Source organism: Pleurodeles waltl, chromosome 3_1 (genome assembly GCF_031143425.1).
Source record: "Pleurodeles waltl isolate 20211129_DDA chromosome 3_1, aPleWal1.hap1.20221129, whole genome shotgun sequence".
NCBI classification, from domain to species: Eukaryota; Metazoa; Chordata; class Amphibia; order Caudata; family Salamandridae; genus Pleurodeles; species Pleurodeles waltl.
The window spans coordinates 842730511-842749555 of NC_090440.1; positions in this window are offsets into that span (position 1 = coordinate 842730511).

Genomic DNA, 19045 nt, shown 5'->3' on the forward strand with positions numbered 1-19045 from the left:
TTAGCCAAATTTTGAGGTTTGCAAAGGATTCTGGGTAACAGAACCTGGTCAGAGCCCCACAAGTCACCCCATCTTGGATTCCCCTAGGTCTCTAGTTTTCAAAAATGCACAGGTTTGGTAGGTTTCCCTAGGTGCCGGCTGAGCTAGAGGCCAAAATCTACAGGTAGGCACTTTGCAAAAAACACCTCTGTTTTCTTTCAAAAAATGTGATGTGTCCACGTTGTGTTTTGGGGCATTTCCTGTCACGGGCGCTAGGCCTACCCACACAAGTGAGGTATCATTTTTATCGGGAGACTTGGGGAAACGCTGGGTGGAAGGAAATTTGTAGCTCCTCTCAGATTCCAGAACTTTCTGTCACCGAAATGTGAGGAAAACGTGTTTTTCTAGCCAAATTTTGAGGTTTGCAAAGGATTCTGGGTAACAGAACCTGGTCAGAGCCCTACAAGTCAACTCATCTTGGATCACCTAGGTCTCTAGTTTTCAAAAATGCACAGGTTTGGTAGGTTTCCCTAGGTGCCGGCTGAGCTAGAGGCCAAAATCTACAGGTAGGCACTTTGCAAAAAACACCTCTGTGTTCTTTCAAAAAATTTGATGTGTCCACGTTGTGTTTTGGGGCATTTCCTGTCACGGGCGCTAGGCCTACCCGCACAAGTGAGGTATCATTTTTATCGGGAGACTTGGGGGAACGCTGGGTGGAAGGAAATTTGTGGCACCTCTCAGATTCCAGAACTTTCTGTCACCGAAATGTGAGGAAAACTTGTTTTTTTAGCCAAATTTTGAGGTTTGCAAAGGATTCTGGGTAACAGAACCTGGTCAGAGCCCCACAAGTCACCCCATCTTGGATTCCCCTAGGTCTCTAGTTTTCAAAAATACACAGGTGTGGTAGGTTTCCCTAGGTGCCGGCTGAGCTAGAGGCCAAAATCTACAGGTAGGCACTTTGCAAAAAAAGACCTCTGTTATCTTTAAAAAAATGTGATGTGTCCACCTTGTGTTTTGGGGCGTTTCCTGTCACGGGCGCTAGGCTTACTCACACAAGTGAGGTATCATTTTTATCGGGAGACTCGGGGGAACGCTGGGTGGAAGGACATTTGTGGCTCCTCTCAGATTACAGAACTTTCTGTCACCAAAATTTGAGGAAAACGTGTTTCTTTAGCCACATTTTGAGGTTTGCAAAGGGTTCTGGGTAACAGAACCTGGTCAGAGTCCCACAAGTCACCCCGTCTTGGATTCCCCTGGGATTCTAGTTTTCAAAAATGCACAGGTGTGGTAGGTTTCCCTAGGTGCCGGCTGAGCTAGAGGCCAAAATCTACAGGTAGGCACTTTGCAAAAAAGACCTCTGTTATCTTAAAAAAAATGTGATGTGTCCACCTTGTGTTTTGGGGCGTTTCCTGTCACGGGCGCTAGGCCTACCCACACAAGTGAGGTATCATTTTTATCGGGAGACTTGGGGGAACGCTGGGTGGAAGAAAATTTGTGTCTCCTCTCAGATTCCAGAACTTTCTGTCACCAAAATGTGAGGAAAACGTGTTTTTTTAGCCAAATTTTGAGGTTTGCAAAGGATTCTGGGTAACAGAACCTGGTCAGAGCCCCACAAGTCACCCCATCTTGGATTCCCCTAGGTCTCTAGTTTTCAAAAATGCACAGGTTTGGTAGGTTTCCCTAGGTGCCGGCTGAGCTAGAGGCCAAAATCTACAGGTAGGCACTTTGCAAAAAACACCTCTGTTTTCTTTCAAAAAATGTGATGTGTCCACGTTGTGTTTTGGGGCATTTCCTGTCACGGGCGCTAGGCCTACCCACACAAGTGAGGTATCATTTTTATCGGGAGACTTTGGGGAAACGCTGGGTGGAAGGAAATTTGTAGCTCCTCTCAGATTCCAGAACTTTCTGTCACCGAAATGTGAGGAAAACGTGTTTTTTTAGCCAAATTTTGAGGTTTGCAAAGGATTCTGGGTAACAGAACCTGGTCAGAGCCCCACAAGTCAACTCATCTTGGATTCCCCTAGGTCTCTAGTTTTCAAAAATGCACAGGTTTGGTAGGTTTCCCAAGTGCCGGCTGAGCTAGAGGCCAAAATCTACAGGTAGGCACTTTGCAAAAAACACCTCTGTTTTCTTTAAAAAAATGTGATGTGTCCACGTTGTGTTTTGGGGCATTTCCTGTCACGGGCGCTAGGCCTACCCACACAAGTGAGGTATCATTTTTATGGGGAGACTTGGGGGAACGCTGGGTGGAAGGAAATTTGTGGCACCTCTCAGATTCCAGAACTTTCTGTCACCGAAATGTGAGGAAAACATGTTTTTTTAGCCAAATTTTGAGGTTTGCAAAGGATTCTGGGTAACAGAACCTGGTCAGAGCCCCACAAGTCACCCCATCTTGGATTCCCCTAGGTCTCTAGTTTTCAAAAATGCACAGGTGTGGTAGGTTTCCCTAGGTGCCGGCTGAGCTAGAGGCCAAAATCTACAGGTAGGCACTTTGCAAAAAAGACCTCTGTTATCTTAAAAAAAAAGTGATGTGTCCACGTTGTGTTTTGGGGCGTTTCCTGTCACGGGCGCTAGGCCTACCCACACAAGTGAGGTATCATTTTTATCGGGAGACTCGGGGGAACGCTGGGTGGAAGGACATTTGTGGCTCCTCTCAGATTACAGAACTTTCTGTCACCAAAATTTGAGGAAAACGTGTTTCTTTAGCCACATTTTGAGGTTTGCAAAGGGTTCTGGGTAACAGAACCTGGTCAGAGTCCCACAAGTCACCCCGTCTTGGATTCCCCTGGGATTCTAGTTTTCAAAAATGCACAGGTGTGGTAGGTTTCCCTAGGTGCCGGCTGAGCTAGAGGCCAAAATCTACAGGTAGGCACTTTGCAAAAAAGACCTCTGTTATCTTAAAAAAAATGTGATGTGTCCACCTTGTGTTTTGGGGCGTTTCCTGTCACGGGCGCTAGGCCTACCCACACAAGTGAGGTATCATTTTTATCGGGAGACTTGGGGGAACGCTGGGTGGAAGAAAATTTGTGTCTCCTCTCAGATTCCAGAACTTTCTGTCACCAAAATGTGAGGAAAACGTGTTTTTTTAGCCAAATTTTGAGGTTTGCAAAGGATTCTGGGTAACAGAACCTGGTCAGAGCCCCACAAGTCACCCCATCTTGGATTCCCCTAGGTCTCTAGTTTTAAAAAATGCACAGGTTTGGTAGGTTTCCCTAGGTGCCGGCTGAGCTAGAGGCCAAAATCTACAGGTAGGCACTTTGCAAAAAACACCTCTGTTTTCTTTCAAAAAATGTGATGTGTCCACGTTGTGTTTTGGGGCATTTCCTGTCACGGGCGCTAGGCCTACCCACACAAGTGAGGTATCATTTTTATCGGGAGACTTGGGGAAACGCTGGGTGGAAGGAAATTTGTAGCTCCTCTCAGATTCCAGAACTTTCTGTCACCGAAATGTGAGGAAAACGTGTTTTTTTAGCCAAATTTTGAGGTTTGCAAAGGATTCTGGGTAACAGAACCTGGTCAGAGCCCCACAAGTCAACTCATCTTGGATTCCCCTAGGTCTCTAGTTTTCAAAAATGCACAGGTGTGGTAGGTTTCCCTAGGTGCCGGCTGAGCTAGAGGCCAAAATCTACAGGTAGGCACTTTGCAAAAAAGACCTCTGTTATCTTAAAAAAAAAGTGATGTGTCCACGTTGTGTTTTGGGGCGTTTCCTGTCACGGGCGCTAGGCCTACCCACACAAGTGAGGTATCATTTTTATCGGGAGACTCGGGGGAACGCTGGGTGGAAGGAAATTTGTGGCTCCTCTCAGATTACAGAACTTTCTGTCACCAAAATTTGAGGAAAACGTGTTTCTTTAGCCACATTTTGAGGTTTGCAAAGGGTTCTGGGTAACAGAACCTGGTCAGAGTCCCACAAGTCACCCCGTCTTGGATTCCCCTGGGTCTCTAGTTTTCAAAAATGCACAGGTGTGGTAGGTTTCCCTAGGTGCCGGCTGAGCTAGAGGCCAAAATCTACAGGTAGGCACTTTGCAAAAAAGACCTCTGTTATCTTAAAAAAAAAGTGATGTGTCCACGTTGCGTTTTGGGGCATTTCCTGTCGCGGGCGCTAGGCCTACCCACACAAGTGAGGTATCATTTTTATCGGGAGACTTGGGGGAACGCTGGGTGGAAGGAAATTTGTAGCTCCTCTCAGATTCCAGAACTTTCTGTCACCGAAATGTGAGGGGGTGGAAGAAAATTTGTGGCTCCTCTCAGATTCCAGAACTTTCTGTCACCGAAATGTGAGGAAAACTTGTTTTTTTAGCCAAATTTTGAGGTTTGGCAAGGATTCTGGGTAACAGAACCTGGTCAGAGCCCCACAAGTCACCCCATCTTGGATTCCCCTGGGTTTCTAGTTTTCAAAAATGCGCTGGTTTGCTAGGTTTCCCCAGGTGCCGGCTGAGGTAGAGGCCAAAATCCACAGGTAGGCACTGTTTTCTATGAACAAATGTGATGTGTCCACGTTGCGTTTCGGGGCATTTCCTGTCGCGGGCGCTAGTCCTACCCACACAAGTGAGGTATCACTTTTATCGGGAGACTTGGGGGAACGCTGGGTGGAAGGAAATTCGTGGCTCCTCTCAGATTCCAGAACTTTCTGTCACCGAAATGTGAGGAAAACGTGTTTTTTTAGCCAAATTTTGAGGTTTGCCAAGGATTGTGGGTAACAGAACCTGGTCAGAGCCCCACAAGTCACCCCATCTTGGATTCCCCTGGGATTCTAGTTTTCAAAAATGCGCTGGTTTGCTAGGTTTCCCCAGGTGCCGGCTGAGGTAGAGGCCAAAATCCACAGGTAGGCACTGTTTTCTATGAACAAATGTGATGTGTCCACGTTGTGTTTTGGGCCATTTCCTGTTGCGGGCGCTAGGCCTACCCACACAAGTGAGGTATCATTTTTATCGGGAGACTTGGGGGAACGCTGGGTGGAAGGAAATTTGTGGCTCCTCTCAGATTACAGAACTTTCTGTCACCGAAATGTGAGGAAAATGTGTTTTTTAGCCACATTTTGAGGTTTGCAAAGGATTCTGGGTAACAGAACCTGGTCAGAGCACCACAAGTCACCCCATCTTGGATTCCCCTAGGTCTCTAGTTTTGAAAAATGCACAGGTTTGGTAGGTTTCCCTAGGTGCCGGCTGAGCTAGAGGCCAAAATCTACAGGTAGGCACTTTGCAAAAAACACCTCTGTTTTCTTTAAAAAAATGTGATGTGTCCACGTTGTGTTTTGGGGCATTTCCTGTCACGGGCGCTAGGCCTACCCACACAAGTGAGGTATCATTTTTATGGGGAGACTTGGGGGAACGCTGGGTGGAAGGAAATTTGTGGCACCTCTCAGATTCCAGAACTTTCTGTCACCGAAATGTGAGGAAAACATGTTTTTTTAGCCAAATTTTGAGGTTTGCAAAGGATTCTGGGTAACAGAACCTGGTCAGAGCCCCACAAGTCACCCCATCTTGGATTCCCCTAGGTCTCTAGTTTTCAAAAATGCACAGGTGTGGTAGGTTTCCCTAGGTGCCGGCTGAGCTAGAGGCCAAAATCTACAGGTAGGCACTTTGCAAAAAAGACCTCTGTTATCTTAAAAAAAAAGTGATGTGTCCACGTTGTGTTTTGGGGCGTTTCCTGTCACGGGCGCTAGGCCTACCCACACAAGTGAGGTATCATTTTTATCGGGAGACTCGGGGGAACGCTGGGTGGAAGGACATTTGTGGCTCCTCTCAGATTACAGAACTTTCTGTCACCAAAATTTGAGGAAAACGTGTTTCTTTAGCCACATTTTGAGGTTTGCAAAGGGTTCTGGGTAACAGAACCTGGTCAGAGTCCCACAAGTCACCCCGTCTTGGATTCCCCTGGGATTCTAGTTTTCAAAAATGCACAGGTGTGGTAGGTTTCCCTAGGTGCCGGCTGAGCTAGAGGCCAAAATCTACAGGTAGGCACTTTGCAAAAAAGACCTCTGTTATCTTAAAAAAAATGTGATGTGTCCACCTTGTGTTTTGGGGCGTTTCCTGTCACGGGCGCTAGGCCTACCCACACAAGTGAGGTATCATTTTTATCGGGAGACTTGGGGGAACGCTGGGTGGAAGAAAATTTGTGTCTCCTCTCAGATTCCAGAACTTTCTGTCACCAAAATGTGAGGAAAACGTGTTTTTTTAGCCAAATTTTGAGGTTTGCAAAGGATTCTGGGTAACAGAACCTGGTCAGAGCCCCACAAGTCACCCCATCTTGGATTCCCCTAGGTCTCTAGTTTTCAAAAATGCACAGGTTTGGTAGGTTTCCCTAGGTGCCGGCTGAGCTAGAGGCCAAAATCTACAGGTAGGCACTTTGCAAAAAACACCTCTGTTTTCTTTCAAAAAATGTGATGTGTCCACGTTGTGTTTTGGGGCATTTCCTGTCACGGGCGCTAGGCCTACCCACACAAGTGAGGTATCATTTTTATCGGGAGACTTGGGGAAACGCTGGGTGGAAGGAAATTTGTAGCTCCTCTCAGATTCCAGAACTTTCTGTCACCGAAATGTGAGGAAAACGTGTTTTTTTAGCCAAATTTTGAGGTTTGCAAAGGATTCTGGGTAACAGAACCTGGTCAGAGCCCCACAAGTCAACTCATCTTGGATTCCCCTAGGTCTCTAGTTTTCAAAAATGCACAGGTGTGGTAGGTTTCCCTAGGTGCCGGCTGAGCTAGAGGCCAAAATCTACAGGTAGGCACTTTGCAAAAAAGACCTCTGTTATCTTAAAAAAAAAGTGATGTGTCCACGTTGTGTTTTGGGGCGTTTCCTGTCACGGGCGCTAGGCCTACCCACACAAGTGAGGTATCATTTTTATCGGGAGACTCGGGGGAACGCTGGGTGGAAGGAAATTTGTGGCTCCTCTCAGATTACAGAACTTTCTGTCACCAAAATTTGAGGAAAACGTGTTTCTTTAGCCACATTTTGAGGTTTGCAAAGGGTTCTGGGTAACAGAACCTGGTCAGAGTCCCACAAGTCACCCCGTCTTGGATTCCCCTGGGTCTCTAGTTTTCAAAAATGCACAGGTGTGGTAGGTTTCCCTAGGTGCCGGCTGAGCTAGAGGCCAAAATCTACAGGTAGGCACTTTGCAAAAAAGACCTCTGTTATCTTAAAAAAAAAGTGATGTGTCCACGTTGCGTTTTGGGGCATTTCCTGTCGCGGGCGCTAGGCCTACCCACACAAGTGAGGTATCATTTTTATCGGGAGACTTGGGGGAACGCTGGGTGGAAGGAAATTTGTAGCTCCTCTCAGATTCCAGAACTTTCTGTCACCGAAATGTGAGGGGGTGGAAGAAAATTTGTGGCTCCTCTCAGATTCCAGAACTTTCTGTCACCGAAATGTGAGGAAAACTTTTTTTTTTAGCCAAATTTTGAGGTTTGGCAAGGATTCTGGGTAACAGAACCTGGTCAGAGCCCCACAAGTCACCCCATCTTGGATTCCCCTGGGTTTCTAGTTTTCAAAAATGCGCTGGTTTGCTAGGTTTCCCCAGGTGCCGGCTGAGGTAGAGGCCAAAATCCACAGGTAGGCACTGTTTTCTATGAACAAATGTGATGTGTCCACGTTGCGTTTCGGGGCATTTCCTGTCGCGGGCGCTAGTCCTACCCACACAAGTGAGGTATCACTTTTATCGGGAGACTTGGGGGAACGCTGGGTGGAAGGAAATTCGTGGCTCCTCTCAGATTCCAGAACTTTCTGTCACCGAAATGTGAGGAAAACGTGTTTTTTTAGCCAAATGTTGAGGTTTGCCAAGGATTGTGGGTAACAGAACCTGGTCAGAGCCCCACAAGTCACCCCATCTTGGATTCCCCTGGGATTCTAGTTTTCAAAAATGCGCTGGTTTGCTAGGTTTCCCCAGGTGCCGGCTGAGGTAGAGGCCAAAATCCACAGGTAGGCACTGTTTTCTATGAACAAATGTGATGTGTCCACGTTGTGTTTTGGGCCATTTCCTGTTGCGGGCGCTAGGCCTACCCACACAAGTGAGGTATCATTTTTATCGGGAGACTTGGGGGAACGCTGGGTGGAAGGAAATTTGTGGCTCCTCTCAGATTACAGAACTTTCTGTCACCGAAATGTGAGGAAAATGTGTTTTTTAGCCACATTTTGAGGTTTGCAAAGGATTCTGGGTAACAGAACCTGGTCAGAGCACCACAAGTCACCCCATCTTGGATTCCCCTAGGTCTCTAGTTTTGAAAAATGCACAGGTTTGGTAGGTTTCCCTAGGTGCCGGCTGAGCTAGAGGCCAAAATCTACAGGTAGGCACTTTGCAAAAAACACCTCTGTTTTCTTTCAAAAAATGTGATGTGTCCACGTTGTGTTTTGGGGCATTTCCTGTTGCGGGCGCTAGGCCTACCCACACAAGTGAGGTATCATTTTTATCGGGAGACATGGGGGAACGCTGGGTGGAAGGAAATTTGTGGCTCCTCTCAGATTACAGAACTTTCTGTCACCGAAATGTGAGGAAAATGTGTTTTTTAGCCACATTTTGAGGTTTGCAAAGGATTCTGGGTAACAGAACCTGGTCAGAGCCCCACAAGTCACCCCATCTTGGATTCCCCTGGGTCTCTAGTTTTCATAAATGCACAGGTTTGGTAGGTTTCCCTAGGTGCCGGCTGAGCTAGAGGCCAAAATCTACAGGTAGGCACTTTGCAAAAAACACCTCTGTTTTCTTTCAAAAAATGTGATGTGTCCACGTTGTGTTTTGGGGCATTTCCTGTCACGGGCGCTAGGCCTACCCACACAAGTGAGGTATCATTTTTATCGGGAGACTTGGGGGAACGCTGGGTGGAAGGAAATTTGTGGCTCCTCTCAGATTCCAGAACTTTCTGTCACCGAAATGTGAGGAAAATGTGTTTTTTAGCCACATTTTGAGGTTTGCAAAGGAGTCTGGGTAACAGAACCTGGTCAGAGCCCCACAAGTCACCCCATCTTGGATTCCCCTAGGTCTCTAGTTTTCAAAAATGCACAGGTTTGGTAGGTTTCCCTAGGTGCCGGCTGAGCTAGAGGCCAAAATCTACAGGTAGGCACTTTGCAAAAAACACCTCTGTTTTCTTTCAAAAAATGTGATGTGTCCACGTTGTGTTTTGGGGCATTTCCTGTCACGGGCGCTAGGCCTACCCACACAAGTGAGGTATCATTTTTATCGGGAGACTTGGGGAAACGCTGGGTGGAAGGAAATTTGTAGCTCCTCTCAGATTCCAGAACTTTCTGTCACCGAAATGTGAGGAAAACGTGTTTTTTTAGCCAAATTTTGAGGTTTGCAAAGGATTCTGGGTAACAGAACCTGGTCAGAGCCCCACAAGTCAACTCATCTTGGATTCCCCTAGGTCTCTAGTTTTCAAAAATGCACAGGTGTGGTAGGTTTCCCTAGGTGCCGGCTGAGCTAGAGGCCAAAATCTACAGGTAGGCACTTTGCAAAAAAAGACCTCTGTTAACTTAAAAAAAATGTGATGTGTCCACATTGTGTTTTGGGGCGTTTCCTGTCACGGGCGCTAGGCCTACCCACACAAGTGAGGTATCATTTTTATCGGGAGACTCGGGGGAACGCTGGGTGGAAGGAAATTTGTGGCTCCTCTCAGATTACAGAACTTTCTGTCACCAAAATTTGAGGAAAACGTGTTTCTTTAGCCACATTTTGAGGTTTGCAAAGGGTTCTGGGTAACAGAACCTGGTCAGAGTCCCACAAGTCACCCCGTCTTGGATTCCCCTGGGTCTCTAGTTTTCAAAAATGCACAGGTGTGGTAGGTTTCCCTAGGTGCCGGTTGAGCTAGAGGCCAAAATCTACAGGTAGGCACTTTGCAAAAAAGACCTCTGTTATCTTAAAAAAAAAGTGATGTGTCCACGTTGCGTTTTGGGGCATTTCCTGTCGCGGGCGCTAGTCCTACCCACACAAGTGAGGTATCATTTTTATCGGGAGACTTGGGGGAACGCTGGGTGGAAGGAAATTTGTAGCTCCTCTCAGATTCCAGAACTTTCTGTCACCGAAATGTGAGGGGGTGGAAGAAAAGTTGTGGCTCCTCTCAGATTCCAGAACTTTCTGTCACCAAAATGTGAGGAAAACTTGTTTTTTTAGCCAAATTTTGAGGTTTGGCAAGGATTCTGGGTAACAGAACCTGGTCAGAGCCCCACAAGTCACCCCATCTTGGATTCCCCTGGGTTTCTAGTTTTAAAAAATGCGCTGGTTTGCTAGGTTTCCCCAGGTGCCGGCTGAGGTAGAGGCCAAAATCCACAGGTAGGCACTGTTTTCTATGAACAAATGTGATGTGTCCACGTTGCGTTTCGGGGCATTTCCTGTCGCGGGCGCTAGTCCTACCCACACAAGTGAGGTATCACTTTTATCGGGAGACTTGGGGGAACGCTGGGTGGAAGGAAATTCGTGGCTCCTCTCAGATTCCAGAACTTTCTGTCACCGAAATGTGAGGAAAACGTGTTTTTTTAGCCAAATGTTGAGGTTTGCCAAGGATTGTGGGTAACAGAACCTGGTCAGAGCCCCACAAGTCACCCCATCTTGGATTCCCCTGGGATTCTAGTTTTCAAAAATGCGCTGGTTTGCTAGGTTTCCCCAGGTGCCGGCTGAGGTAGAGGCCAAAATCCACAGGTAGGCACTGTTTTCTATGAACAAATGTGATGTGTCCACGTTGTGTTTTGGGCCATTTCCTGTTGCGGGCGCTAGGCCTACCCACACAAGTGAGGTATCATTTTTATCGGGAGACTTGGGGGAACGCTGGGTGGAAGGAAATTTGTGGCTCCTCTCAGATTACAGAAGTTTCTGTCACCGAAATGTGAGGAAAATGTGTTTTTTAGCCACATTTTGAGGTTTGCAAAGGATTCTGGGTAACAGAACCTGGTCAGAGCACCACAAGTCACCCCATCTTGGATTCCCCTAGGTCTCTAGTTTTGAAAAATGCACAGGTTTGGTAGGTTTCCCTAGGTGCCGGCTGAGCTAGAGGCCAAAATCTACAGGTAGGCACTTTGCAAAAAACACCTCTGTTTTCTTTCAAAAAATGTGATGTGTCCACGTTGTGTTTTGGGGCATTTCCTGTTGCGGGCGCTAGGCCTACCCACACAAGTGAGGTATCATTTTTATCGGGAGACATGGGGGAACGCTGGGTGGAAGGAAATTTGTGGCTCCTCTCAGATTACAGAACTTTCTGTCACCGAAATGTGAGGAAAATGTGTTTTTTAGCCACATTTTGAGGTTTGCAAAGGATTCTGGGTAACAGAACCTGGTCAGAGCCCCACAAGTCACCCCATCTTGGATTCCCCTGGGTCTCTAGTTTTCATAAATGCACAGGTTTGGTAGGTTTCCCTAGGTGCCGGCTGAGCTAGAGGCCAAAATCTACAGGTAGGCACTTTGCAAAAAACACCTCTGTTATCTTAAAAAATATGTGATGTGTCCACCTTGTGTTTTGGGGCGTTTCCTGTCACGGGCGCTAGGCCTACCCACACAAGTGAGGTATCATTTTTATCGGGAGACTCGGGGGAACGCTTTGTGGAAGGAAATTTGTGGCTCCTCTCAGATTCCAGAACTTTCTGTCACCAAAATTTGAGGAAAACGTGTTTTTTTAGCCAAATTTTGAGGTTTGCAAAGGGTTCTGGGTAACAGAACCTGGTCAGAGTCCCACAAGTCACCCCATCTTGGATTCCCCTGAGTCTCTAGTGTTCACAAATGCACAGGTTTGGTAGGTTTCCCTAGGTGCCGGCTGAGCTAGAGGCCAAAATCTACAGGTAGGCACTTTGCAAAAAACACCTCTGTTTTCTTTCAAAAAATGTGATGTGTCCACGTTGCGTTTTGGGGCATTTCCTGTCGCGGGCGCTAGTCCTACCCACACAAGTGAGGTATCATTTTTATCGGGAGACTTGGGGGAACGCTGGGTGGAAGAAAATTTGTGGCTCCTCTCAGATTCCAGAACTTTCTGTCACCAAAATGTGAGGAAAACGTGTTTTTTTAGCCAAATTTTGAGGTTTGCAAAGGATTCTGGGTAACAGAACCTGGTCAGAGCCCCACAAGTCACCCCATCTTGGATTCCCCTAGGTCTCTAGTTTTCAAAAATGCACAGGTTGGTAGGTTTCCCTAGGTGCCGGCTGAGCTAGAGGCCAAAATCTACAGGTAGGCACTTTGCAAAACACACCTCTGTTTTCTTTCAAAAAATGTGATGTGTCCACGTTGTGTTTTGGGGCATTTCCTGTCACGGGCGCTAGGCCTACCCACACAAGTGAGGTATCATTTTTATCGGGAGACTTGGGGAAACGCTGGGTGGAAGGAAATTTGTAGCTCCTCTCAGATTCCAGAACTTTCTGTCACCGAAATGTGAGGAAAACGTGTTTTTTTAGCCAAATTTTGAGGTTTGCAAAGGATTCTGGGTAACAGAACCTGGTCAGAGCCCTACAAGTCAACTCATCTTGGATCACCTAGGTCTCTAGTTTTCAAAAATGCACAGGTTTGGTAGGTTTCCCTAGGTGCCGGCTGAGCTAGAGGCCAAAATCTACAGGTAGGCACTTTGCAAAAAACACCTCTGTGTTCTTTCCAAAAATTTGATGTGTCCACGTTGTGTTTTGGGGCATTTCCTGTCACGGGCGCTAGGCCTACCCGCACAAGTGAGGTATCATTTTTATCGGGAGACTTGGGGGAACGCTGGGTGGAAGGAAATTTGTGGCACCTCTCAGATTCCAGAACTTTCTGTCACCGAAATGTGAGGAAAACTTGTTTTTTTAGCCAAATTTTGAGGTTTGCAGAGGATTCTGGGTAACAGAACCTGGTCAGAGCCCCACAAGTCACCCCATCTTGGATTCCCCTAGGTCTCTAGTTTTCAAAAATGCACAGGTGTGGTAGGTTTCCCTAGGTGCCAGCTGAGCTAGAGGCCAAAATCTACAGGTAGGCACTTTGCAAAAAAAGACCTCTGTTATCTTAAAAAAAATGTGATGTGTCCACCTTGTGTTTTGGGGCGTTTCCTGTCACGGGCGCTAGGCCTACCCACACAAGTGAGGTATCATTTTTATCGGGAGACTCGGGGGAACGCTGGGTGGAAGAAAATTTGTGGTTCCTCTCAGATTCCAGAACTTTCTGTCACCAAAATTTGAGGAAAACGTGTTTTTTTAGCCAAATTTTGAGGTTTGCAAAGGGTTCTGGGTAACAGAACCTGGTCAGAGTCCCACAAGTCAACTCATCTTGGATTCCCCTAGGTCTCTAGTTTTCAAAAATGCACAGGTTTGGTAGGTTTCCTTAGGTGCCGGCTGAGCTGGAGGCCAAAAACTACAGGTAGGCACTTTGCAAAAAACACCTCTGTTTTCTTTCAAAAAATGTGATGTGTCCCCGTTGTGTTTTGGGGCATTTCCTGTCACAGGCGCTAGGCCTACCCACACAAGTGAGGTATAATTTTTATCGGGAGACTTGGGGGAACGCTGGGTGGAAGGAAATTTGTGGCTCCTCTCAGATTCCAGAACTTTCTGTCACCGAAATGTGAGGAAAACGTGTTTTTTTAGCCAAATTTTGAGGTTTGCCAAGGATTCTGGGTAACAGAACCTGGTCAGAGCCCCACAAGTCACCCCATCTTGGATTCCCCTGGGTTTCTAGTTTTCAAAAATGTGCTGGTTTGCTAGGTTTCCCCAGGTGCCGTCTGAGGTAGAGGCCAAGATCCACAGGTAGGCATTGTTTTCTATGAACAAATGTGATGTGTCCACGTTGTGTTTTGGGCCATTTCCTGTTGCGGGCGCTAGGCCTACCCACACAAGTGAAGTATCATTTTTATCGGGAGACTTGGGGGAACGCTGGGTGGAAGGAAATTTGTGGCTCCTCTCAGATTACAGAACTTTCTGTCACCGAAATGTGAGGAAAATGTGTTTTTTTAGCCAAATTTTGAGGTTTGCAAAGGATTCTGGGTAACAGAACCTGGTCAGAGCCCCACAAGTCACCCCATCTTGGATTCCCCTAGGTCTCTAGTTTTCAAAAATGCACAGGTTTGGTTGGTTTCCCTAGGTGCCGGCTGAGCTAGAGGCCAAAATCTACAGGTAGGCACTTTGCAAAAAACACCTCTGTTTTCTTTCAAAAAATGTGATGTGTCCACGTTGTGTTTTGGGGCATTTCCTGTTGCGGGCGCTAGGCCTACCCACACAAGTGAGGTATCATTTTTATCGGGAGACATGGGGGAACGCTGGGTGGAAGGAAATTTGTGGCTCCTCTCAGATTACAGAACTTTCTGTCACCGAAATGTGAGGAAAATGTGTTTTTTAGCCACATTTTGAGGTTTGCAAAGGATTCTGGGTAACAGAACCTGGTCAGAGCCCCACAAGTCACCCCATCTTGGATTCCCCTGGGTCTCTAGTTTTCATAAATGCACAGGTTTGGTAGGTTTCCCTAGGTGCCGGCTGAGCTAGAGGCCAAAATCTACAGGTAGGCACTTTGCAAAAAACACCTCTGTTATCTTAAAAAATATGTGATGTGTCCACCTTGTGTTTTGGGGCGTTTCCTGTCACGGGCGCTAGGCCTACCCACACAAGTGAGGTATCATTTTTATCGGGAGACTCGGGGGAACGCTTTGTAGAAGGAAATTTGTGGCTCCTCTCAGATTCCAGAACTTTCTGTCACCAAAATTTGAGGAAAACGTGTTTTTTTAGCCAAATTTTGAGGTTTGCAAAGGGTTCTGGGTAACAGAACCTGGTCAGAGTCCCACAAGTCACCCCATCTTGGATTCCCCTGAGTCTCTAGTGTTCACAAATGCACAGGTTTGGTAGGTTTCCCTAGGTGCCGGCTGAGCTAGAGGCCAAAATCTACAGGTAGGCACTTTGCAAAAAACACCTCTGTTTTCTTTCAAAAAATGTGATGTGTCCACGTTGCGTTTTGGGGCATTTCCTGTCGCGGGCGCTAGTCCTACCCACACAAGTGAGGTATCATTTTTATCGGGAGACTTGGGGGAACGCTGGGTGGAAGAAAATTAGTGGCTCCTCTCAGATTCCAGAACTTTCTGTCACCAAAATGTGAGGAAAACGTGTTTTTTTAGCCAAATTTTGAGGTTTGCAAAGGATTCTGGGTAACAGAACCTGGTCAGAGCCCCACAAGTCACCCCATCTTGGATTCCCCTAGGTCTCTAGTTTTCAAAAATGCACAGGTTGGTAGGTTTCCCTAGGTGCCGGCTGAGCTAGAGGCCAAAATCTACAGGTAGGCACTTTGCAAAACACACCTCTGTTTTCTTTCAAAAAATGTGATGTGTCCACGTTGTGTTTTGGGGCATTTCCTGTCACGGGCGCTAGGCCTACCCACACAAGTGAGGTATCATTTTTATCGGGAGACTTGGGGAAACGCTGGGTGGAAGGAAATTTGTAGCTCCTCTCAGATTCCAGAACTTTCTGTCACCGAAATGTGAGGAAAACGTGTTTTTTTAGCCAAATTTTGAGGTTTGCAAAGGATTCTGGGTAACAGAACCTGGTCAGAGCCCTACAAGTCAACTCATCTTGGATCACCTAGGTCTCTAGTTTTCAAAAATGCACAGGTTTGGTAGGTTTCCCTAGGTGCCGGCTGAGCTAGAGGCCAAAATCTACAGGTAGGCACTTTGCAAAAAACACCTCTGTGTTCTTTCAAAAAATTTGATGTGTCCACGTTGTGTTTTGGGGCATTTCCTGTCACGGGCGCTAGGCCTACCCGCACAAGTGAGGTATCATTTTTATCGGGAGACTTGGGGGAACGCTGGGTGGAAGGAAATTTGTGGCACCTCTCAGATTCCAGAACTTTCTGTCACCGAAATGTGAGGAAAACTTGTTTTTTTAGCCAAATTTTGAGGTTTGCAGAGGATTCTGGGTAACAGAACCTGGTCAGAGCCCCACAAGTCACCCCATCTTGGATTCCCCTAGGTCTCTAGTTTTCAAAAATGCACAGGTGTGGTAGGTTTCCCTAGGTGCCAGCTGAGCTAGAGGCCAAAATCTACAGGTAGGCACTTTGCAAAAAAAGACCTCTGTTATCTTAAAAAAAATGTGATGTGTCCACCTTGTGTTTTGGGGCGTTTCCTGTCACGGGCGCTAGGCCTACCCACACAAGTGAGGTATCATTTTTATCGGGAGACTCGGGGGAACGCTGGGTGGAAGGAAATTTGTGGTTCCTCTCAGATTCCAGAACTTTCTGTCACCAAAATTTGAGGAAAACGTGTTTTTTTAGCCAAATTTTGAGGTTTGCAAAGGGTTCTGTGTAACAGAACCTGGTCAGAGTCCCACAAGTCAACTCATCTTGGATTCCCCTAGGTCTCTAGTTTTCAAAAATGCACAGGTTTGGTAGGTTTCCTTAGGTGCCGGCTGAGCTGGAGGCCAAAAACTACAGGTAGGCACTTTGCAAAAAACACCTCTGTTTTCTTTTAAAAAATGTGATGTGTCCCCGTTGTGTTTTGGGGCATTTCCTGTCACAGGCGCTAGGCCTACCCACACAAGTGAGGTATAATTTTTATCGGGAGACTTGGGGGAACGCTGGGTGGAAGGAAATTTGTGGCTCCTCTCAGATTCCAGAACTTTCTGTCACCGAAATGTGAGGAAAACGTGTTTTTTTAGCCAAATTTTGAGGTTTGCCAAGGATTCTGGGTAACAGAACCTGGTCAGAGCCCCACAAGTCACCCCATCTTGGATTCCCCTGGGTTTCTAGTTTTCAAAAATGTGCTGGTTTGCTAGGTTTCCCCAGGTGCCGGCTGAGGTAGAGGCCAAGATCCACAGGTAGGCATTGTTTTCTATGAACAAATGTGATGTGTCCACGTTGTGTTTTGGGCCATTTCCTGTTGCGGGCGCTAGGCCTACCCACACAAGTGAAGTATCATTTTTATCGGGAGACTTGGGGGAACGCTGGGTGGAAGGAAATTTGTGGCTCCTCTCAGATTACAGAACTTTCTGTCACCGAAATGTGAGGAAAATGTGTTTTTTTAGCCAAATTTTGAGGTTTGCAAAGGATTCTGGGTAACAGAACCTGGTCAGAGCCCCACAAGTCACCCCATCTTGGATTCCCCTAGGTCTCTAGTTTTCAAAAATGCACAGGTTTGGTAGGTTTCCCTAGGTGCCGGCTGAGCTAGAGGCCAAAATCTACAGGTAGGCACTTTGCAAAAAACACCTCTGTTTTCTTTAAAAAAATGTGATGTGTCCACGTTGTGTTTTGGGGCATTTCCTGTCACGGGCGCTAGGCCTACCCACACAAGTGAGGTATCATTTTGATCGGGAGACTTGGGGAAACGCTGGGTGGAAGGAAATTTGTAGCTCCTCTCAGATTCCAGAACTTTCTGTCACCGAAATGTGAGGAAAACGTGTTTTTTTAGCCAAATTTTGAGGTTTGCAAAGGATTCTGGGTAACAGAACCTGGTCAGAGCCCCACAAGTCAACTCATCTTGGATCACCTAGGTCTCTAGTTTTCAAAAATGCACAGGTTTGGAGGGTTTCCCTAGGTGCCGGCTGAGCTAGAGGCCAAAATCTACAGGTAGGCACTTTGCAAAAAACACCTCTGTTTTCTTTCAAAAAATTTGATATGTCCACGTTGTGTTTTGGGGCATTTCCTGTCACGGGCGCTAGGCCTACCCGCACAAGTGAGGTATCATTTTTATCGGGAGACTTGGGGGAACGCTGGATGGAAGGAAATTTGTGGCACCTCTCAGATTCCAGAACTTTCTGTCACCGAAATGTGAGGAAAACTTGTTTTTTTAGCCTAATTTTGAGGTTTGCAAAGGATTCTGGGTAACAGAACCTGGTCAGAGCCCCACAAGTCACCCCATCTTGGATTCCCCTAGGTCTCTAATTTTCAAAAATGCACAGGTGTGGTAGGTTTCCCTAGGTGCCGGCTGAGCTAGAGGCCAAAATCTACAGGTAGGCACTTTGCAAAAAAGACCTCTGTTATCTTAAAAAAAATGTGATGTGTCCACCTTGTGTTTTGGGGCGTTTCCTGTCACGGGCGCTAGGCCTACCCACACAAGTGAGGTATCATTTTTATCGGGAGACTCGGGGGAACGCTGGGTGGAAGGAAATTTGTGGCTCCTCTCAGATTCCAGAACTTTCTGTCACCAAAATTTGAGGAAAACGTGTTTTTTTAGCCAAATGTTGAGGTTTGCAAAGGGTTCTGGGTAACAGAACCTGGTCAGAGTCCCACAAGTCACCCCATTTTGGATTCCCCTGAGTCTCTAGTTTTCACAAATGCACAGGTTTGGTAGGTTTCCCTAGGTGCCGGCTGAGCTAGAGGCCAAAATCTACAGGTAGGCACTTTGCAAAAAACACCTCTGTTTTCTTTAAAAAAATGTGATGTGTCCACGTTGCGTTTTGGGGCGTTTCCTGTCACGGGCGCTAGTCCTACCCACACAAGTGAGGTATAATTTTTATCGGGAGACTTGGGGGAACGCTGGGTGGAAGAAAATTTGTGGCTCCTCTCAGATTCCAGAACTTTCTGTCACCAAAATGTGAGGAAAACGTGTTTTTTTAGCCAAATTTTGAGGTTTGCAAAGGGTTCTGGGTAACAGAACCTGGTCAGAGTCCCACAAGTCACCCCATTTTGGATTCCCCTAGGTCTCTAGTTTTCAAAAATGCACAGGTGTGGTAGGTTTCCCTAGGTGCCGGCTGAGCTAGAGGCCAAAATCTACAGGTAGGCACTTTGCAAAAAAGACCTCTGTTATCTTAAAAAAAATGTGATGTGTCCACCTTGTGTTTTGGGGCGTTTCCTGTCACGGGCGCTAGGCCTACCCACACAAGTGAGGTATCATTTTTATCGGGAGACTCGGGGGAACGCTGGGTGGAAGGAAATTTGTGGCTCCTCTCAGATTCCAGAACTTTCTGTCACCAAAATTTGAGGAAAACGTGTTTTTTTAGCCAAATTTTGAGGTTTGCAAAGGGTTCTGGGTAACAGAACCTGGTCAGAGTCCCACAAGTCACCCCATTTTGGATTCCCCTGAGTCTCTAGTTTTCACAAATGCACAGGTTTGGTAGGTTTCCCTAGGTGCCGGCTGAGCTAGAGGCCAAAATCTACAGGTAGGCACTTTGCAAAAAACACCTCTGTTTTCTTTCAAAAAATGTGATGTGTCCACGTTGTGTTTTGGGGCATT